Raw genomic sequence first — 20,940 nt, 5'->3', positions numbered from 1 at the left:
GAAAAAAAAGTGTGTGAATCACTAGTTTAACCACAAACCTGGACGGTCAAATTATGACTCGATCAGACTTTTGATTCATGGTCTACTCAGTCTCATCGAACAGATTGATTTGAGTTTTGAAACATTGTTTCCAATATCTTGGCCCTTCTGGATTCAGCGGATAAGCTTGTTTTATTTGCTTCAAATTAATATATAAACTTGATATGAGAATACTCAACTAAATTAACATGCTATAAATAAATCACATTAACCGGCTATAAGAAGAATTGATCAAAAAGTAAAATAGAAGAAACTTGTCAAAAGATAAAAATTAACAAGAAATATATTCTTTCTATAAAAAAAAATATTTTCACAATATGACAATAAATAATATCTAATGCAATATTATATTGATTTTTTTTAAAAAAAATATAAAAATAAACCCTAGTTGTTTATTATTGTTATTTTTTTTTTTTTTTGGAAAGGAACTTGTGATGATGTTATTCTGTATTGTTGAAGTTTGTACCTGAATATTGTAATATATTCCTTTAAATTTTAAGAACCAATAAATATGATGCTTTATTTTCTTAATTTTTATTATTGTATAATTATGATATTATATTATTTTTGTATTATTTTTCTTTTCCTATTTTTTTTTTACTAACACATGTTCAGCTACCGTTCAAACATTAAACTATCATTTTGAGGTTCAATATGAACCTGTACAAAGTGCAACTTGTGCTTCCTAGTCAATGCGTTTACTAAAATTAATATTATAATATGGTATGGTTAAATATTTAAATAGGCTGTCTTGATGGAACTAAATTGTTTTTGAAAATCCAGTTTGAAAAGTGTGAATTCTCGTAAAACGTGAGCAGAAAATTGTGAGAAATTCGAATGGGTGACACACGTACATATATACTTGCAAAATAAATATACCAATTAATGGTTCCTCTCATATTAGTCAGCAAATAATTTGATAATAATGAAAAATTGACCAAATACCCAAGGGTGAAATCAAAGAAAAAAGTAATTAATGGGTGATGTGAAATTAAGCAGAGATACCGGCCGTGACTGAATAAGAATGAGGAGAAGATATAGCATCCAACGAATCCATGGAAACTAACCTACTAACAGTAACAACACAAAGCACTTTCTATATATAGAATAAATAAACAAACACTCCGATGCTGCATCTGAGAAGACGAGGGGAAGAGAGATTTATATACTAGACGTACTCAATACGCATGATTTGATTTATCTACAAATTGATACACTCCATCGTAAATCTCATGGTCAACCTTTCGAAGGCAAATTAATTACAAAATAATAACAAAAGAAATAAAGAATAATGGAGTTATATTGTTGACTTGCAGGTTTAAAGTTTAACGGTTGAAAAAAAAAAGATGAGAGATCGAGAATTCAAATTCTTCTATTAATATTCTAACAAAAATTAATAACTGATAAAAAACAAAATAATAATCGTCAAAAGCAATTTAATCATGCAAACAAAGAAAAAAGAAACTTCAGCGCCGTGGTATTGAATATATTTCATTATCACTAAGCATATTTTTATTTTTAGGACAAAGTAGTTATATTAATTTGATTCTAATTTTATGTGACAAGTAGTATTAGATGAATTCAGCAGTATGCAAATTGAGTATTGTTATATTGTAGTAATCAATTTAGACCCAAGTCATCAAAATCAGACTGAATCAAACTGGCCTGTTCAATTAATTTGAAAGTCGGTGAATTAATTAGCTCATTGTTATGATTAAATTAATAAAGAACCAACTTGATCAAATCTTATCCAACATTTCAAATCTCATGAAGTTGTTCCGTGTGTTGAAATCGGTCACGTTATCACTTCTATTTTGGAGTACAGGTGGGGCCAAAGGCATGCAAATATAACATTGGGAAACCTTGGGTACGTAGAAGTTATTTTGTGGGGTATGCTTTGTAATTGTAGGAATAAATGCTGCATATCTTTTGTATTTTGTTTATTCTCTATATCAAGGTCATGTCTTATTGTTAGGAGAAGAAAAGAACCAAAGGCCAAAAGGAAAATCAACAAACCTCACCACATCAAGGACTTCGGATAATTGTCTTTGAAGAAGAAGGATGAGCAGACAAAAGATTAGTGATCATCAAGATTAGCTGTGTGTCGTATTTACTTTTTTGTTAGGAATTATTTCATTAGTTCCCTATATTTGAATTCCACTGAGGCAAGTAGCGTCAAATTCCGTTAGAAATTTGTTAGAGCATTGTTTATATTAGAATGAATGTTATATTCTAATGTACAAGCAGAAAATTAATACAAATTTCTTTTCTTACGTTTCTTTTTTTTTTTCTGGAGGTTCCTAGTCCTCGAAACTAGATTGTTCTTTCTTCTTATTATTGTGTTTGTAACACTTGTGTTCATGTGGATTTTCAATAACATTATTTTCTGTGTTCCAAAAATAAGTATCATGTTAAACAAATAAAAAAAATTAATAAACTAAAGAATTGAAAACCTATTCACAGCTCAAATTTGTTAGGAAAGTTGTAGTGACCGCTCATCCCGGTCTGCAAATATGGCAAAAAGGGTCATTTCAAGGAGTGTCCATTGTTAAAGTAGTATAGGGGCAACTCATCTTGGCTTGCGAATATGACAAAGACTGACAATTCAATTCAAATTACTATAGTGAGCAAGATGTGTTAAAATTTTATGGGATCCTTATAAAATACCAATATAACTAACAGGAACACATTATGTTAGATTATCAAGAAGAGTTTTAGGAATACCTGGATCCATAATAATTGATCAAACAAACGCAGTGGAATCTGAATCTGTAGGTGATTTCTAATCTATGGACTCTTCTTAGGATCTAATATGGAACGGATAACCGACTAATAGCGTAACTAGTGGCTTCATGGTTCTTTCTCAACTAGAACCTTTTTATTCCTTAATAGGACTTTCGCAACTCTTCAGATAGGGAGAAGAGAAACTATATGTGATGACTCGGTATATTGGAGACCATAGCCTTCTTATAGTGTGTTAACCTAATAGGGTTCCCATTATCCCCTAAAATTCCAACAAGTGGTATCAGAAGCGGTAAAGTTGTGCCTTGGTGACTTGTTGGTCATGTGTTCGAATCCGGAAACAATCTTTTTGCATATGCAAGGGTAAGGCTGCGTACAACATCCCTCCCCCATACCTTCGCATAGCGAAGAGCCTCTGGGCAATGGGGTACAAAATTTTTAAAGTTTTTATTTTTTGCAATAGACTAGTTTGTAGGAATTGGATTATTTTTCTATTTCGTCAAAAAAATTAATGTTGCTTTGTTGTTTTCATGATCATGGCTCCTGACGATTGACTTTTAACGTCATCTAACCGTGTATTGGTTTGTTTCACTTCCTTTTGGATAAAATTTGTGCTTTACGTTACTTGTAATGCTAATAAATTAAAGGAGAAACATTATTACACATTTTATTTATATAACTCTGGTTTTCTAACGTGAGAGCAAATTAAAGTTGACGGTGAAGTGAAGTTTCTCCGATCTCTAAGGTGCATCTCACAAACATCACAACCATAAATCGGTACTAAGGAAATATTTTTTATGAATAATCTTATTATTATTTTTTATTTATATAAAATCTTTTAAAGATTTCGTTTAGGAATTTATACTTAATTTTTTTTAATTCCTTTCATAAATTTGTGATAACGTTATTTACGGATGCAATATTTACTTGGGATATTTTAAGTATAAATCAATGATAGCATTAAATATAATTTAAGGATATGATATTTACTTGCCATAATTAATGTTTTATATTTTTTTCTATCATGATTGAGTGTAAATTTAGTAGTAACAGATCCTTCCCATTTATTTGTATGTCTAGTATTTTTTTTAATTAAATTGATTGATATAATATATTGCAAAAGTGATCCTTATTGTGAAAATTGATTTAATTAAAATTGCATAAATTTTTTATGAAATTATTTATGCGAATTGTGTTCAATCCAAAGGAAAACACAATTTGATCAAATAATATTTTGTACCTATGGTGATAAATGTGTGACAATTATAAAGGTGTTTTCATGTGAATAATAGTCGATCCAAAGAAAAACTATTATTTAATAGAATTTATAGTCAATATTTGATCATTGCATTGAGAGTACTAATTACAAATTAATTTCTCTAAGAATTAATGTTGTGCTAGGTATCTTGTGATGGCAGCAAGACTATTATTAAGTGGTTGCCCTGCTAATATTTGTATGTTTAACTTGTGGTACACTAGTTATAATTGCCAAGATTGGATGTTCATGGTCTCTGTGATTATACATTGGTTCAAGAAGCTCGTATATGCTGTTTTTAATGTAGTAAACTCACTATTTCATTTTGTTCTTCCAAAAAATGTTTGTAGGAGTGCAACATATGCCAACCAGCTAGCACCGAAGCAACAGAATGATAATGAGGATCCACCAGCGAAAAAGGGAGCCTACAAAAGTAAAAGGAATGCAATTGTCTTCTGATGATTCTGGAATGATAAAGAAGGGTGAGGAAGAAAGATTACATGCTTTGAAGTCAAACAAAGGTAAATATGAATTATCATCATTGGTTAAATCAATTAAGATGAAATCAAAGCAAGTTCAGTTACCCTCTGATGATAAGACAAGGAAAGATGGAAAATCACACATTAAAGGTATGAAGAAAAAGAGGCACTAGTTCTGAACCTTGTGGTTCAATTAACACACTTGAATGGAGGAGAGGAATTGGCCTTTTATATGTGTTATAGAAACCCAGCAGGGGGAAAAGGATCCACGCAGAATTCTGAAAGAAGTGTAGAAAGAAGATGAGCAATGGATGTTCGGGTAGTTTAATCTTCTGCCAAGACGTTGAATGTCTTGTTCCTGTTCAAATCATCCATTTGTGTTTTCTTGCAACTAAATGTAGTACTGCATAAATTAATGAGTTTGATATAGTCTTGAAGCTTGCATCCGTTTTATGGTTGTGCCATGATGACCATTATTTTATTAGCAGTTATAGATTTATGTCGACCTACATTTGAAAATGATCCTTTACAATCAATTGTTGTGTTTTCTCTTTTGGGTTGTATAATAAAATATTTTTCCTTGTTAAGTTTGCACATATCAAAGATTAAGTCGTATTTTGGAGGTGATTGAAATGAATCAAGTGTATGCAAGATGGCAGCTAATTGCTATTAAAGTACTCCTTTCGGCCCTTAATATAAGACATAGAAGGAATTGATGGTCATTTTTATAAGACATTTTATAATTCTCATGAAGCATTTATTTTCATTTTTTTACTAGTTGTCCTTATTAGATAATATAAGTAATTGTGCTTTTTATTGTTGGTGATGTATAATATTCTATATACACTTTAATGTTTTCATAGCACCCATAACAAACTAATGAGTATTAACAAGATAAACTTAGTACATTATATTTAAAATTAGAAACATGAGTATTATATAAGAACGGACCTTTCTCTAGTTTACATCTATGTTGGTCACATTATATAATAACTTAGTACATTATATTTTGCATTTTACATTTTTTCTCTCTTGGAAGAATTGCAGAATTGAAGATTTTGTTTTTCAGTTGCAAACATACAAAAAAATACTAGAAATTACTAGTTAAGAGTAGCCAAACTAATAGCGCACTCCTTGTGAAGATAATTTTGATAAGGAAGCAAACATTGCAAAAAAGGTTCTTAACAACTTGCTTAGATCCTCTAGTAAAGGAACATCTGTGAACAATTATTCTATGTTGATCAAAGAAAACAAGGGATGAAGATCTGATGAAATTGTTAAGGATGCAGATGAAAAAGCATCTAATGAGTCTGAAAAGGTTTCAGGTGTTTCTAAGCCTGAAATTTCCAGCAGATACAACTTATCAAATCATAAGAGAATAGAAAATGATTTCAGAGAACAAATTTTATAAGTAATCTTCCCTTTCAATGTCATAATGAAGAAGTGAAACAACAATTTTCTGGATTTGGGGAAGTAGAATATTTTGTTCCTGTTCTCCACCAAGTTACCAAGTATATGCAGTTTGAAATTTTATGTGTCTGTAATTCACAGGGCATATATGCATAGTCTCCTTTTACTCTCTATGCAGGCGACTAAGAGGGATTGGTTTTCTAAAATTTAAAACTGTAGAAGCAACTAATACTGTAATTTCAACTGCCAGTGCTACTTCTGGGATGGATATTTTATTGAATGGTAGACCATTAAAAGTTTTCAAGGCTTTGGATAACAAATCAGCAGATGACAAGGAACTGCAGAAAGCAAAAAATGAGGTTGATGACCACCGCAATCTTTACATGCCAAAGGTTTGTTTTCTCCTTTGTAACTCATGTGGAGCAGGCTGTTGATGCCTTATGGTTAATAGGACTAACATTTGGATTGGACTGCTATATTGTAATAGGAGGGACTTATCATTGAGGGAACTATAGGTGCAGAAGGGGTTTCAGCCAGCGATATGTTAAAATGCCAAGAGTGAGTATTTTGTGGTTTGGAGTGCTAGTGGCATTTATTATAACTTTAACTCACATCTAGTTGGTTATAATTGCTATGGGCAGCACTTGAGTAATTTTTTTTTTAATTGACAACTATAATATGGTTATAGACTATTGTATGTTGCATTTGAGGGAAAAGTCATGTACAGTTCATGTTAAGTTGTGGACAATTATGGTTTTTTTAAAATTCTCCCTATATTGTGGTGATCCTTTGTTTATGTGTGCTACCTTTACCTCATTTGAACTTTAGGAGAGATAAAAGCAATTGTATTATTGTCCTCGTTTTCTTTTGATGCTTAATAATTTTGTTGACAAAAATCACAACATAACAACAAAAGACCCTCTCTTGAAAAGCTAAGAAGATATAATTTCTAATACAACAATGATAATTTTTGCACAATGCATTTTGTGCAAAGTTCCACAAACAAATCAAATATGAGCCATAGAGACACAATCCATTTTCAAATATTATTACTGTTGAAAACATAATATTTTGAATGTCCTATTATATGTTGCATTTGATCTTATAAATCTGGTGGTATAAATATTATCTTCTTGCTCAACTCTAATTTCTTCAGCTGGTGTTAGTGTTCTAACATTATTTATGGAGATTTCATAGGTTGGTAAGGAAAAACAAGACAAAGCTTCAATAAAATTGAACACTACATAAACATGTATCTTGTAATGAATAAAAATAATAAAAGGAAATTCTCTCTATTAACAAGACATTGTCATAGTTAATCAAAAGCTCCAATGGATGCACACTGCACAATGCAAAATATGTTCAAAATAAGAACTTCAAATAGTACATTGAAAATTGGTACTTTCATGAAAACATACCATAACCAGATACCTCGTTTGCAATCGCGTAGCTTAAATCCACTAAGGGATAAATAAGTTAGATGATGACAATTGTGTAGTAGCTCAAAACAAGTTTGCGCTTTCAAGCTGTCCTCTCTACCTGATAATAAAAAATAGATAAGTAGAGATATGGAAAACCCTACAAAGTAAAATATAGCTAACAAAGTGAGTTACCTGTTTTAGAAGACTCAAAAAAACAAACGCTCTATCAAGTGGCAGTTTGCACTTACTAACATTAATGTTTGCCTCAGCTCAACATGGCTAGCAAAAAAAAAAAAAAACAAAAAAGGACCATCAACATAATACAATTTAGAAAAATCACTCTCCCTGAAAAGAAATGAATTAGTGGAACATATGTGAAGACACAAATACAAATAGTTATTAAATGATATTAACTTGTTAACATCAGAGTTTAAAAGAAGAACTGCATATTGCAATAAAACCAACCAAGTTCATTGTCGCAACTCAACTTACAGCAGAAATAATTCCCAGCCATACTACAACAAATGGAATTTAAAATAATTAATATTCCAAATCGTAAGAAGTTAAACTTATCTGAGTTCCATGTTGTTCATGTTAAGGACTTTCAAAAGGCTCAGGGGATTTTCCGATTTGTACAGTACTGCAGAAAATTAGCGTGGAACTATGGGAAAATAGTAAATCCCTTTACAAAATTATTGGGAAAAAAGGTAAGTTTCATTCATGTCAAGCAGGAAGAGACACAACAGGCCTTTGAAACTTTACAATTAGCCATAGGAAACTTAGCTTTGTTCACAAATCATAACATGCAACACAATATCTGGGGTGGTTTATTGGAAAGGAACAAAGAAGGATATCCAGCAGTTTATAGCCGAATGTGAAGCACACAAGAAATAAGCATCAAAGGTAGTACCTCACCAGTCTCCTGCAGCCATTGCCTATTCTAATCCAAAGTTGGAGTCACATCTCCATGGATTTCATCAATGGTATATCCACAGCCAAGAGGAAGGATAACACCTTGGCATGGAGCATAGACTCCTCAAATATGCCCATTTTTTGGCTATAGTTCATCCTTTCAAAGCCAAGGAGATAGCCTACAATATTATGTCTGAAAATGTAAAGCATCATGTGTACCCTACTTCCATTAGGGACAACATGTTGCTCATGCATTTCTAGTCAAAACTATCCAAGGGAGTGGTTTACTAAAATGAAGAAGTACAGCCATGCTTAGCATCGACAAATGGATGGGAAAACTAAGGTGGTAAATAAATGTTTGGATATTTTTAACATGTTTCATAAGGTATAAGCAGTGCCCACAATCATTGACTTGGGCTAAATGTTGGTTCAACACAAATGACGCCCTTTAAAGCCTTGTATGAAAAGGATCCTACCTTAATTTTTAGAAATGAATTCTGAGGTTATATATTTATGAAATTAATTATAAGATCTCGTGAGTTTTGTTTATATGCTATTGAATAATTCTTTCTTTCTAATTGCGAATGATATAGATGAAAGTAATGTGTTTTTGTGTAAATACATTTATTGTGTGCTTTAGCTTGAGCTAATGCACGTGGAATCCAAAGCGAGCCAGGAGAAGAACTGATACACATGACATAGAACTTGCACGGGATATGATGGTTATTTTTTTTTATAATGATGATAGATATGTTGATAGTGCTATCATTGAGATGTAATAATTCATGGTCATAACATTTTGAAATTTTGTAACACTCATCAGTTTTGAAAGCCATTTTGAATGGTTGTTAATGGATGATAATGACCAATAAAGAATTGTAACAGCCAATAATGAGTGGTAATGGCTGATAAATGCATTATTGATGGTAGAATGCCTATATAAGCACATGAATTTGGTCTCTGAGCTCATCCCTTCGAATTCAGTCTTATACACCATCTAGAGAGTGGAAGAGAGAGAGCTTGGAAGAACCAAAACAAGAAACTCTTCATAGCAATGGCTGGAGGTATGTTTTGATCTGTAATTTCCGCATTTTATTAATAACCTGTGTTTCTTTGTAGTTTGTAATATCACAGGTTAAAAGAGATTTGTTCTAACATTTGGTATCAGAGCAAGAATTGCCTCTGCCTTGTCCATTTTCGTTTTTCGGTATTTTCCGATTTGATTTTGTTTATGGTATGAAGGGCCTTGTTTCTTAAAAAAATAAAATTAGAAATATGTATTTCGTTTGATTTCCTTAATTTTGGCTTTTGAATCGTGAAAAATGGTGTCCGAATGAATGAAAAACGAACGGGTCTGCGTATGGGTCGGGTTTGACCCGCTAAAGGTTGAAGATGATGAACAGTGTTTTTTAAAAAAAAAAAAAATAAGACAAAAACTCCTACGTTTTGTGCTAGCTGGGTGTCAAACCCTTGACTCCAAGAACACTAATGTATGTGCAGACCACTAAACCAGTAAGGCTTTTTTGATATGTTGTCGTTTTTAATACGTTATATACACATTGTGCTTTACAGTTTTTTGAATTTTGATTTAATTTATGCATGAATATATTCTAGAACATTTTATTCTATGCATATATATATAAAATCAAATGCATAATATTATATTTCAATTATAAAATTATATGAGAATCTTATTCATAATTATATTGTATCTTGATTTTGAAATGCAAAATACTATTTATTCTCATATAATAAATTTTTATGTCTAAGTGATCTTTATGATTTTGATTAATTATGGATTAGCCACAGCATCTATATTTGATTAAAATTATATATTAAGTTGGTTAAAGATCATATAAGGAATTAGACATAATATTGTAATTAATTATACTTATATAATGAATTTTATCTCACAAGAATTTTTATTATATCTGTATAATTAATTGGGATAAAATGACGTATTATTTTTCATGATTTACCCACAGGCATCATGATGTATGTATAATTTGTCGATTTTATCATAAAGTAAAAATTTACGATAGAAATTAAATTATTTTCATATTGTACCCGTAAAGCATGAATATTAAGCAAATAATTTGATTATTCTATCATAAGGTTTAATTGTTTCTTATTGAATTAAAAATTTAGCCCACAGGCAATTTTTATGTCACAAGATTCAATTTTATGGTATGTTTACATTGGTAAAAGATACAATTAAGATTAGTATGCCTCAAATTTTGACATAAGCCTTTGAATTTTGCAGCTTCTCAAACTATTAATTTTTCTGATATTCAATGTGATGTTCCCGAACTCAAAGGAGATAACTATAAGATATGGAAAGAGAGAATTCTTTTACAATTGGGGTGGATGGACATAGATTATGCTATAAGGAAAGACGAACCACCTGCAATCACAAATGAAAGTAGCCCAGCTGACGTTGCGCTATATGAGCGGTGGGAACGATCCAACCGGCTCAGCGTGATGTTCATTAAGACTAAAATCTCGGCTGGGATACGTGGTTCTGTTGACCAGCATGAAAAGGTCCGAGACTTGCTTAAGGCCATTGATGACCAGTTCATCACTTCAGATAAGACTTTAGCAAGCACCTTGATCATGAAGTTTTCTTCTCTTCGGCTCACCAGTGTGAAAGGTGTGCGTGAGTACATCATGAAAATGCGAGATATTTCAGCTCAACTTAAGAAACTAGAGGTTGATATGTCTGAGTCCTTCCTAGTGCATTTCATTTTGAACACCCTTCCGCATGAATATGGGCCATTTAAGATTTCCTACAACACACATAAAGATAAATGGTCTATCAATAAATTAATGACCATGTGTGTTCAGGAAGAAGAAAGGCTTGTAATGGAGATGGGTGAGAGTGCACTACTGACTACTGCTTATGGGAAGAACAAAGCAATTAAGTCTCAAGCTTATCAGAAGGGGAATGGTAAAATACCACCTCAAGCTGATATTAAGAAGGTGGCAAAGTGTTTCTTTTGCAAGAAGAAGGGACACATGAAAAAGAATTGCCCCGGATTCCAGAAATGGATTGAGAAGAAAGGTAAATCAATCTCATTAGTATGTTATGAATCTAATATGGTTAGTGTTAATATTAACACCTGGTGGATTGATTCTGGATCTACTATTCATATTGCAAATTCTTTACAGGGTATGCAAAACCTAAGGAAACCAGTGGGAAGTGAGCAAAGCATTTTATCAGGCAATAAGCTAGGCTCACATGTGGAGGCCATTGGAACTTGCATTTTGACTTTAAGTAGTGGCTTTATTTTAAAATTAGAAAGGACTTTTTATGTACCAAGTTTTTCCCGAAACTTGATTTCTATTTCAAGGCTTGTACCGTTTGGATATTCCTTTAATTTCAAAGACACATCATTTGAGTTATTTTATAATTCTGAATGTGTTGGGAATGGTATATTGTCTGATGGTCTTTATCTTCTTGGTTTACAAAATAATGCCACTTATAGTTCTATGCATGTTCAAACTGGTATTAAAAGGTGTAATATTAATGAGAATTCCTCTATGTTATGGCACCGGAGATTAGGACATATCTCCATTGAGAGGATTAAAAGGTTAGTGAAAGATGGGGTACTCAATACTCTAGATTTTGCTGACTTTAAGACTTGTATGGACTGCATTAAGGGTAAGCAAACCAACATGTCTAAGAAAGGTGCTAATAGGAGTTCAAGCATATTAGAAATAATTCATACTGATATTTGTTGTCCAGATATGGATGCACATGGTCAGAAATATTTTATCACCTTTATAGATGATTATTCACGATATATGAATGTTTATTTGCTTCATAACAAATACGAAGCATTGGATGCCTTCAAAGTCTTTAAGGCTGAAGTTGAGAACCAATGTGGCAAGCAAATAAAAATAGTGAGATCAGATAGAGGTGGAGAATACTATGGCAGGTATACTGAGAATGGACAAGCACCTGGTCCCTTTGCAAAGTTCCTTCAAGAACATGGGATTGTTGCCCAATACACTATGCCTGGTTCTCCGAATCAGAATGGTGTGGCAGAAAGAAGGAACCGAACATTATTGGACATGGTGCGGAGTATGCTTAGCAACTCCAATCTTCCTAAATCCTTGTGGGCTGAAGCACTAAAGACGGCATCGTATATATTAAATCGTGTTCCAACCAAGGCTGTCCCAAAGACACCTTTTGAGTTATTTAAAGGTTGGAAACCGAGTTTGAAACATATGCGCGTTTGGGGTTGTCCGTCTGAGGTGAGAATATATAACCCACAAGAGAAGAAACTTGACCTGAGGACCATTAGTGGGTATTTCATTGGATATGCCGAAAGGTCTAAAGGTTATAGGTTTTATTGTCCACATCATATTACTATGATTGTGGAATCAAGAAATGCCAAATTTATTGAAAATGATTTGATCAGTGGGAGTGATCAATTGAGGGACTTAGGTTCTGAAATTGATTATATAGAATCTCAACCTTCCACGTCAAATGAAAGATTGGTTGTAATTCATACCCCTCAAGTTCAAAGGGATGATGAACAACACATGATTGACATTCCACAAACTGTTGTTGATAATCCAGTAGATCAAGTTGATCATCAAATTCATGAAAATGATGAACAACCAGTTGAACAACATGATCCCCAAGAAAATGTTGATGCAACATTAAGGAAGTCTACTAGAGTAAGAAAATCAGCTATTCCTAGTGATTATATTGTATATTTGCAAGAATCTGACTATAATATTGGAGCTGAAAATGATCCTGAAACTTTTGATCAAGCCATGAGTTGTAAAGAGTCAAATTTATGGTATGATGCCATGAAGGATGAGATGAGTTCCATGCAGAGTAACAAAGTTTGGAACCTTGTAGAGTTGCCTAATGGGGCGAAGGCCATTGGATGTAAATGGGTCTTTAAGACCAAAAAGGATTCATTAGGCAACATTGAGAGATACAAGGCAAGACTTGTTGCTAAGGGATTTACTCAAAAGGAAGGAATAGATTACAAAGAGACTTTTTCTCCAGTATCTAAGAAACATTCTCTTCGTATAATCTTGGCATTAGTTGCTCATTTTGACCTTGAGTTGCAACAAATGGATGTGAAAACAGCTTTTCTTAATGGTGATTTAGAGGAGGAGGTTTATATGAAACAACCTGAAGGTTTCTCCTCTAATAGCGGTGAGCATTTGGTTTGCAAGCTTAATAAATTTATATATGGTTTAAAACAAGCTTCCCGTCAGTGGTACCTTAAGTTTCATGGGATAATTTCTTCATTTGGTTTTGATGAAAACCCCATGGATCAATGCATATACCACAAGGTTAGTGGGAGTAAAATATGCTTTCTTGTTTTATATGTAGATGATATTTTACTTGCAGCCAATGATCGGGATTTGCTACATGAGGTGAAACAATTTCTCTCTAAGAATTTTGACATGAAGGATATGGGTGATGCATCTTATGTCATCGGCATTAAGATTCATAGAGATAGATCTCGAGGTATTTTGGGTCTATCACAGGAAACCTATATTAACAAAATTCTAGAGAGATTTCGGATGAAAGATTGTTCACCACGTGTTGCTCCCATTGTGAAGGGTGATAGGTTTAATTTAAACCAATGTCCAAAGAATGACTTTGAGAGGGAACAAATGAAAAACATTCCTTATGCTTCAGTTGTTGGAAGCCTCATGTATGCTCAAGTATGCACAAGGCCTGACATTGCTTTTGCAGTTGGAATGTTAGGAAGATATCAGAGTAATCCAGGTATTGACCACTGGAGAGCTGCTAAGAAAGTGTTGAGGTACCTTCAAGGGACCAAAGATTACATGCTTATGTATAGACAGACAGACAATCTAGATGCGATTGGTTATTCAGACTCAGACTTTGCTGGTTGTGTTGACTCTCGTAGATCAACATCTGGGTACATTTTCATGATGGCTGGTGGAGCTATTTCATGGAGGAGTGTTAAGCAGTCTTTGACTGCTACTTCTACCATGGAAGCTGAGTTTGTCTCTTGTTTTGAGGCTACATCACATGGTGTATGGCTTAAAAGTTTCATTTCTGGGCTGAAGATAATTGATACTATTTCAAGGCCTTTAAGAATTTTTTGCGATAACTCAGCTGCTGTCTTTATGGCTAAGAATAACAAAAGTGGAAGTCGAAGTAAGCACATCGACATTAAGTACTTAGCCATTAGAGAAAGAGTAAAAGACAAGAAAGTGGTCATTAAGCATATAAGCACTGAGTTGATGATCGCTGATCCTTTAACTAAAGGCATGCCACCGTTTAAATTTAAGGATCATGTAGAAAGAATGGGACTTGGTTCCAATTTATGATTGTATACATATATGTAAAAATTGAAACTTTTATATTATGATATTTTCTCATATTTTGGTGCACATTGATTTATTTGAGAAAAATTATGTTTTGGACCAAGAATAAACATTGGGTTTATTCATGAAGTTTTATTACCACTTTAAGTATACTGCTTGGGAAATTGAGTATATTGTAATACATAGATGATATTACTCGTTATAAGAGGAACTATCACTATGATTCATATATTCATTTCTTAAGAAGATTGAGCATTAAGTCAAAATGTTTGGACCAAGTGGGAGAATGTAATAATTCATGGTCATAACATTTTGAAATTTTGTAACGCTCATCAGTTTTGAAAGCCATTTTGAATGGTTGTTAATGGATGATAATGACCAATAAAGAATTGTAACAGCCAATAATGAGTGGTAATGGCTGATAAATGCATTCTTGATGGTAGAATGCCTATATAAGCACATGAATTTGGTCCCTGAGCTCATCCCTTCGAATTCAGTCTTATACACCATCTAGAGAGTGGAAGAGAGAGAGCTTGGAAGAACCAAAACAAGAAACTCTTCATAGCAATGGCTGGAGGTATGTTTTGATCTGTAATTTCCGCATTTTATTAATAACCCGTGTTTCTTTGTAGTTTGTAATATCACAGGTTAAAAGAGATTTGTTCTAACATGAGAGGCTAGCTAAAAAGCTGGAGCTTCATAGTATTGAGGATCTCAATATAGAAACATTGGATATTAGGAACCTTGTTGCAGAAAGAAAAGGGCAACATGCTGAGAGTACTTGTAGGATTTAAAGTATAAGAGACAAGAAGATGAAAGGGAACTGATAATTTTATTGAGCATAAACAGAAAATATTTATACTACAAATTAAAAACAGAAATGTAAACAAACTTGAGAGATATCTGCTAAGCTAATTAACTAAACCATACATAAAATCCTCCTAAAATATAGCATAGGAACATGTCTTTATTTAACTGATTTGACTCCTTCAGCCACATGTTGTTGTAGTCACAAAATCCCAACAATCTCCTCCTTGACTCAACGGCAGCATACACCAAGTTTTTGTCAAAGATACTCAAATCTTGCTTGAGGAAGTGATTTTGTTAAAAAATCAGCAAGTTGATTTCCAGTTTTGCAATATAGCAGCTGCAGGTCACCTTGCTTTTGCACCTCCCTTAGGAAATACAACTTTATCTTAAAATGTTTTGTTTTCCCATGAAACACAGGGTTCTTAGAAATTGAAATTGCAGCTTGATTATCAACAAGAACTTGTGTACTCTCCTTTTGCTCCATGTGTAGATCAGCCATAAGTTTTCTAAGCCAAATTGCTTGATTTGCAGCTGCAACAGCTGCTACGTATTCGGCTTCAACGGTAGATTGTGCTATGACATCTTGCTTCTTTGAACGCCATGAAAAAACTCCAGAACCAAATGTGAAACAGTAGCCTGAAGTGTTTTTCATGTCATCATTACTCCCAGCCCAATCACTATCTGAATATCCATAAAGACTGAAATCTTTTACTGGCTGAAACTTCACTCCATAACCAATAGTACCCTTGATATATCTCAGGATTCTTTTAGCTGCCTTAAAATGAATCTCACTAGCACAGTGCATATATCGTGACAGCAAGCTTACTGCATAGGTAATGTCTGGCCTGGTTGCAGTCAAATACATTAGACATTCTATTAAGCTTCTGTACAGTTTTTCATCAACCTTTTCAGCTCCATCTTCATTGTTGAATTTCTCCTTTTGATTCATTGACATTGGAATTGGCTTGTATTCCTCCATCTTGAACTTTCTAAGAATTTCCTTTGCATATTTTTCTTGACTTACAAAGACTGCACCTCTATCTTGTTGCACCTGCATACCAAGGAAAAATGGCATTTTTCCAAGATCAGTCATTTCAAAGGCTTCTTTCATTCCTCCTTTAAACTCTTCAATCAACTCTTTTGAACTTCCTGTCATAAGTAAGTCATCAACATACAAGGAAACAATGACTATTCCAACATCCGTCTTCTTGACATACAAGGTAAACTCACTTAGACATTTTTCAAAGCCTAAGCTTATCAAATGTGCATCAATTCTGCCATTCCAAGACCTTGGGGCCTGCTTTAAGCCATACAAGGCCTTTTTCAGCTGATAGACTTTCTCCTTCTGTCCATGAACTACAAATCCTTCAGGCTGCTCTACAAAAATTTCTTCTTCCAAGTGCCCATTCAAAAAGGCTGATTTAACATCCATGTGATGTATAATCCAACCTTTTTGTGCAGCAAGAGCTAACAACAGCCTTATGGTATCCAACCTGGCAACCGGAGAAAAAGTTTCTGAGAAGTCTACCCCGAACATCTGCGCATATCCCTTCACAACAAGCCTCGCCTTATGTTTGTTTACAGAACCATCAGCATTAAGCTTGGTTCTATAAACCCATTTCACTCCAATGACATTTTTATCTTTAGGTTTCTCTGTGAGCTCCCATGTTTGATGTTTTTCAATCATATCAAGCTCCTCCTTCATTGCACTTACCCACTTCGAATCAGTTGCAGCTTCATTGTAGTCTACAGGCTCCATTACAGCAACATTACATCTTTGATAAATATCAGAGAGAGGTCTAGTTCCTCTGACTAGCTGGTCATCCACATCTTCTTCGCTCTCCTCCTGAACTTGAAGCTTCTCACTTTCCTTGCTCCATTTTTCTTCTTCAAATAATAGCACATCTCTGCTAACAATAACTTTATTACTTTGTGGCAAGAATATTCTATAGGCTTTTGATATTGAGCTATAGCCTACAAAGATTCCCGCTTCCGCCTTTTTATCAAGTTTGTCTCTCTTAACTTGTGGAATATAAGAGAAACACAAGAAGCCAAAGACTTTCAAGTTCATCAATTTTGGTTTGAAACCATACCAAGCTTCAAATGGGGTCGATTTTGAAAGAGCTTTTGTTGGCAATCTGTTCAGCAAAAAATCAGAAGTGCTTGCAGCCTCTGCCCATAATTTTTTTGGAAGATCTTTGTCATGAAGTAAACATCTTGCCATTTCCAAGATCGTTCTGTTTTTGCGCTCCACAACCCCATTTTGTTGTGGGGTATATGGTGTTGTCAATTGATGTTCTATCCCTGCATCTTCACAAAACTTGTTGAACTTATCAAAAGTATATTTTGTACCATTATCAGATCTTAATATCTGCATTTTTCTTTCACTTTTATTTTCAACCCATGCTTTAAACTTGTAAAATATGCTGGCAACCTCAGTTTTGTTTTTCATGAAATAAATCCAACACATTCTTGAAAAATCATCAATAAAAGCAATATAGTAATTACTGCCATTCAGAGATGGGGTTTTCTGAGGTCCTTCGACATCCGTATGTACTAACTGTAGCTTGCTTGTTGCTCTCCAAGATTTGCCTTTTGGAAAAGACAACCTCGTTTGTTTTCCATATTGACAAGCAGCACATACGGGTGATTTGTCTTCCAATTCAGGCAGCCCTTGTACAAGATCATTCTTCCTCAAATAGAGCAAAGCGCCATGATGAAAATGACCCATCCTTTTATGCCAAACCAGCGTGTTGTCTTCAACCTTGTGCACAACAAGCTGCTCTTCATCAATCAAATTCAAGGCAAAACTTTTGCCTTTCATTTGAACTCTGAATAATTCTTTATTATCTGAATCTTTAATCATGCAACTTTTATCTTCAAATAGAACTTTATAGCCTTTCTCTAGAAGTTGGCCGACACTCAACAAGTTTTGGTTAATTTCAGGAACGTATAGAACATCAGGAATTAATTTTAGACCTGTGCAACCCTCGATCACGATGGTTCCTTTGCCCTTCACTGCTATTTTTTCTCCGTTTCCAATTCTGACATTTGTGTTGTAGGTTGCATCAAGATCTTTGAATAATTCTTGATCATAAGTCATATGGTTCGTGCACCCACTGTCAATTAGCCAACTTTCTGTTGATCTTGCGGTAGCAAAGCAAGAAACAACAAAAAGTTCTTCTTCATCCACCTCTTCAACAGCAACTTGTACATTCTCTTATTTTTGTGATGACTTGCAGATTTTCTCCACATGCCCTAATTGTCCACATTTATGGCATTTCACATCTGGCCTCCACCAACACTTCATCTGTGGATGATTGTTTTTTTTTACAAAAAGGACATGATGGAAAATCATGAGAGGATTTGCTACCATTTTTGTGGTTGAAACTTCCTGACTTGCCCTTCTTTTTTTTGTCCAGTGATTTAGCTACCAAAGCCCCTTCAGTAGTACCTTCTTGTCTCATGAGTCTTCTTTGTTCTGGAGCCTGAAGTGCGGTCAAAAGCTCTACCAAGGTGATAGTAGAAAGATCTTTTGAGTTCTCCAAGGAAGTCAATGTGGCTTCATATTTTTCTGGAATTGTTACAAGTATTTTTTGAACAATTCGAGAGTTAGGAATTTCAGTGCCAAGAAGACGTATTTTGTTTGCAATGCCGAGAAGCTTGTCCACATAATCTTTGCTTGTCTCCGAATCTTTTATCCTCTGCATCTCAAGTTCTCGAATCAGATTCAAAGCTTGCATTCCTTTGATTTTCTCATTGCCTTCATACTCTTCCTTCACAAAATTCCAGATTTTGTGTGCCGTTTTCATCGTCATTATTCTGTTGAAAATGACTGGAGATATAGCTGTGGACAAAATTGATTTAGCTTTGGACTTTTGAAGTCTCCTTTCTTTGTGACTTTTCATTTGGGCAACAGTGGGATTATTTGGCAAAGGAGGAACTTCGTAGTCCTCTTCTACTGCTTCCCATACATTGTTAGCATCAAGATATGCTTCCATTTTGACAGCCCACATTTGATAGTTTAGTCCATCAAATACGAGTACAAAAATGGTAGTAAAGGAGGTTTCAGATTCCATCTTATGTGTGGTGGCTATTTGGTGGTTGTAGGTGTTTGTGGGTTATATCACAGATCCCATAAGATACCTTATTGCTCTGATACCAATTTGTAGGATTTAAAGTATAAGAGACAAGAAGATGAAAGGGAACTGATAATTTTATTGAGCATAAACAGCAAATATTTATACTACAAATTAAAAATAGAAATGTAAACAAACTTGAGAGATATCTGCTAAGCTAATTAACTAAACCATGCATAAAATCCTCCTAAAATATAGCATAGGAACATGTCTTTATTTAACTGATTTAACTCCTTCAACCACATGCTGCTGTAGTCACAAAATCCCAACAGTACTCAAAAAATAATTTACCTTCTTAACAAATTCAAACGAATTGCATGCATGGAAGAAATCGGCATCGTTGATGATCCTGTCGTGCCCAAGATGCTTGAGAGGTGCACCTCTTTGGTCATCCCTCATGAGTTTCTCTGCCCAATTACACTAGAAATCATGACAGATCCTATCATTGTAACAAGTGGATAGGTACTCATGTAGTTCTTGAATGAATTTTCTTTGCCTACCTATTATTAGTTGAATTTTATTTAAAATCACAAAATTGTGTGTCTGACTTCTTATTTTGTAAGTCTCATTCTTAATTTATTTTATAGTTTTCAATAAATTTTAGTTAATAGAAGAGAATAAGTTACAAAGAGTGAGTTAAATAATTTTAACACTCTTCTCAACAAGAATCAAACAATATCTTATGGCACATCATTATATATATTGCTAGTAGAGCTACTTAAGGCTTGAACAATCCTCACCTCACAAGCCAACTTTCTCGGCTGAGTTAGGCTAAACCCAAACTTAAGAACACTAATGTTTGAAGATATATTACTTCAAAATAAACTTAACCAAACATGCACTTAGTTGAAAAGGCATCAAGCATGTTGTTTTAACAGCTAATGTTTGGTAGATAGAGTTCAATGAAGAAATCTGATGCCTTTTTTCTATATATGACATCACCAAACTTGTTTTCTTGTGATTATCATAGACATATGAAAGGGAAAGCATAAAGAAGTGGTTCCAATCCAACCCTAATACATGCCCAAAGACCAGGCAACCTTTGGAACACTTGGCATTTGCACCAAACTGTGCCTTGAAAAGTTTGATTGAAGAATGGTGTGATAGCAACTTCAAACTTCGTAAAAAATACAATTCTTCAGGTTAAGAAACATGTTCTATAGACAGAAAAAAGGAAATTCCAGCTTTGGTTGGCAACCTATCATCTATTCATTTAGAAAAGCAGACAAAAGCAATGGAGAAGATACGTATGCTATCAAAGGAAACTCCTGAGAATAGGGTTTTGGTTGTTGAACATGAAGGAATACCACCACTAGTGCAACTCTTGTGCTATACAAATTCAAAAATACAAGAACATAAAGTAAAAACACTTTTGAATTTATCAATTGATGAGGGTAACAAGA

This window comes from Glycine soja, chromosome 13 (assembly GCF_004193775.1).
Source record: "Glycine soja cultivar W05 chromosome 13, ASM419377v2, whole genome shotgun sequence".
In the NCBI taxonomy this organism is placed as follows: Eukaryota; Viridiplantae; Streptophyta; class Magnoliopsida; order Fabales; family Fabaceae; genus Glycine; species Glycine soja.
This window is presented reverse-complemented; position numbering follows the sequence as displayed.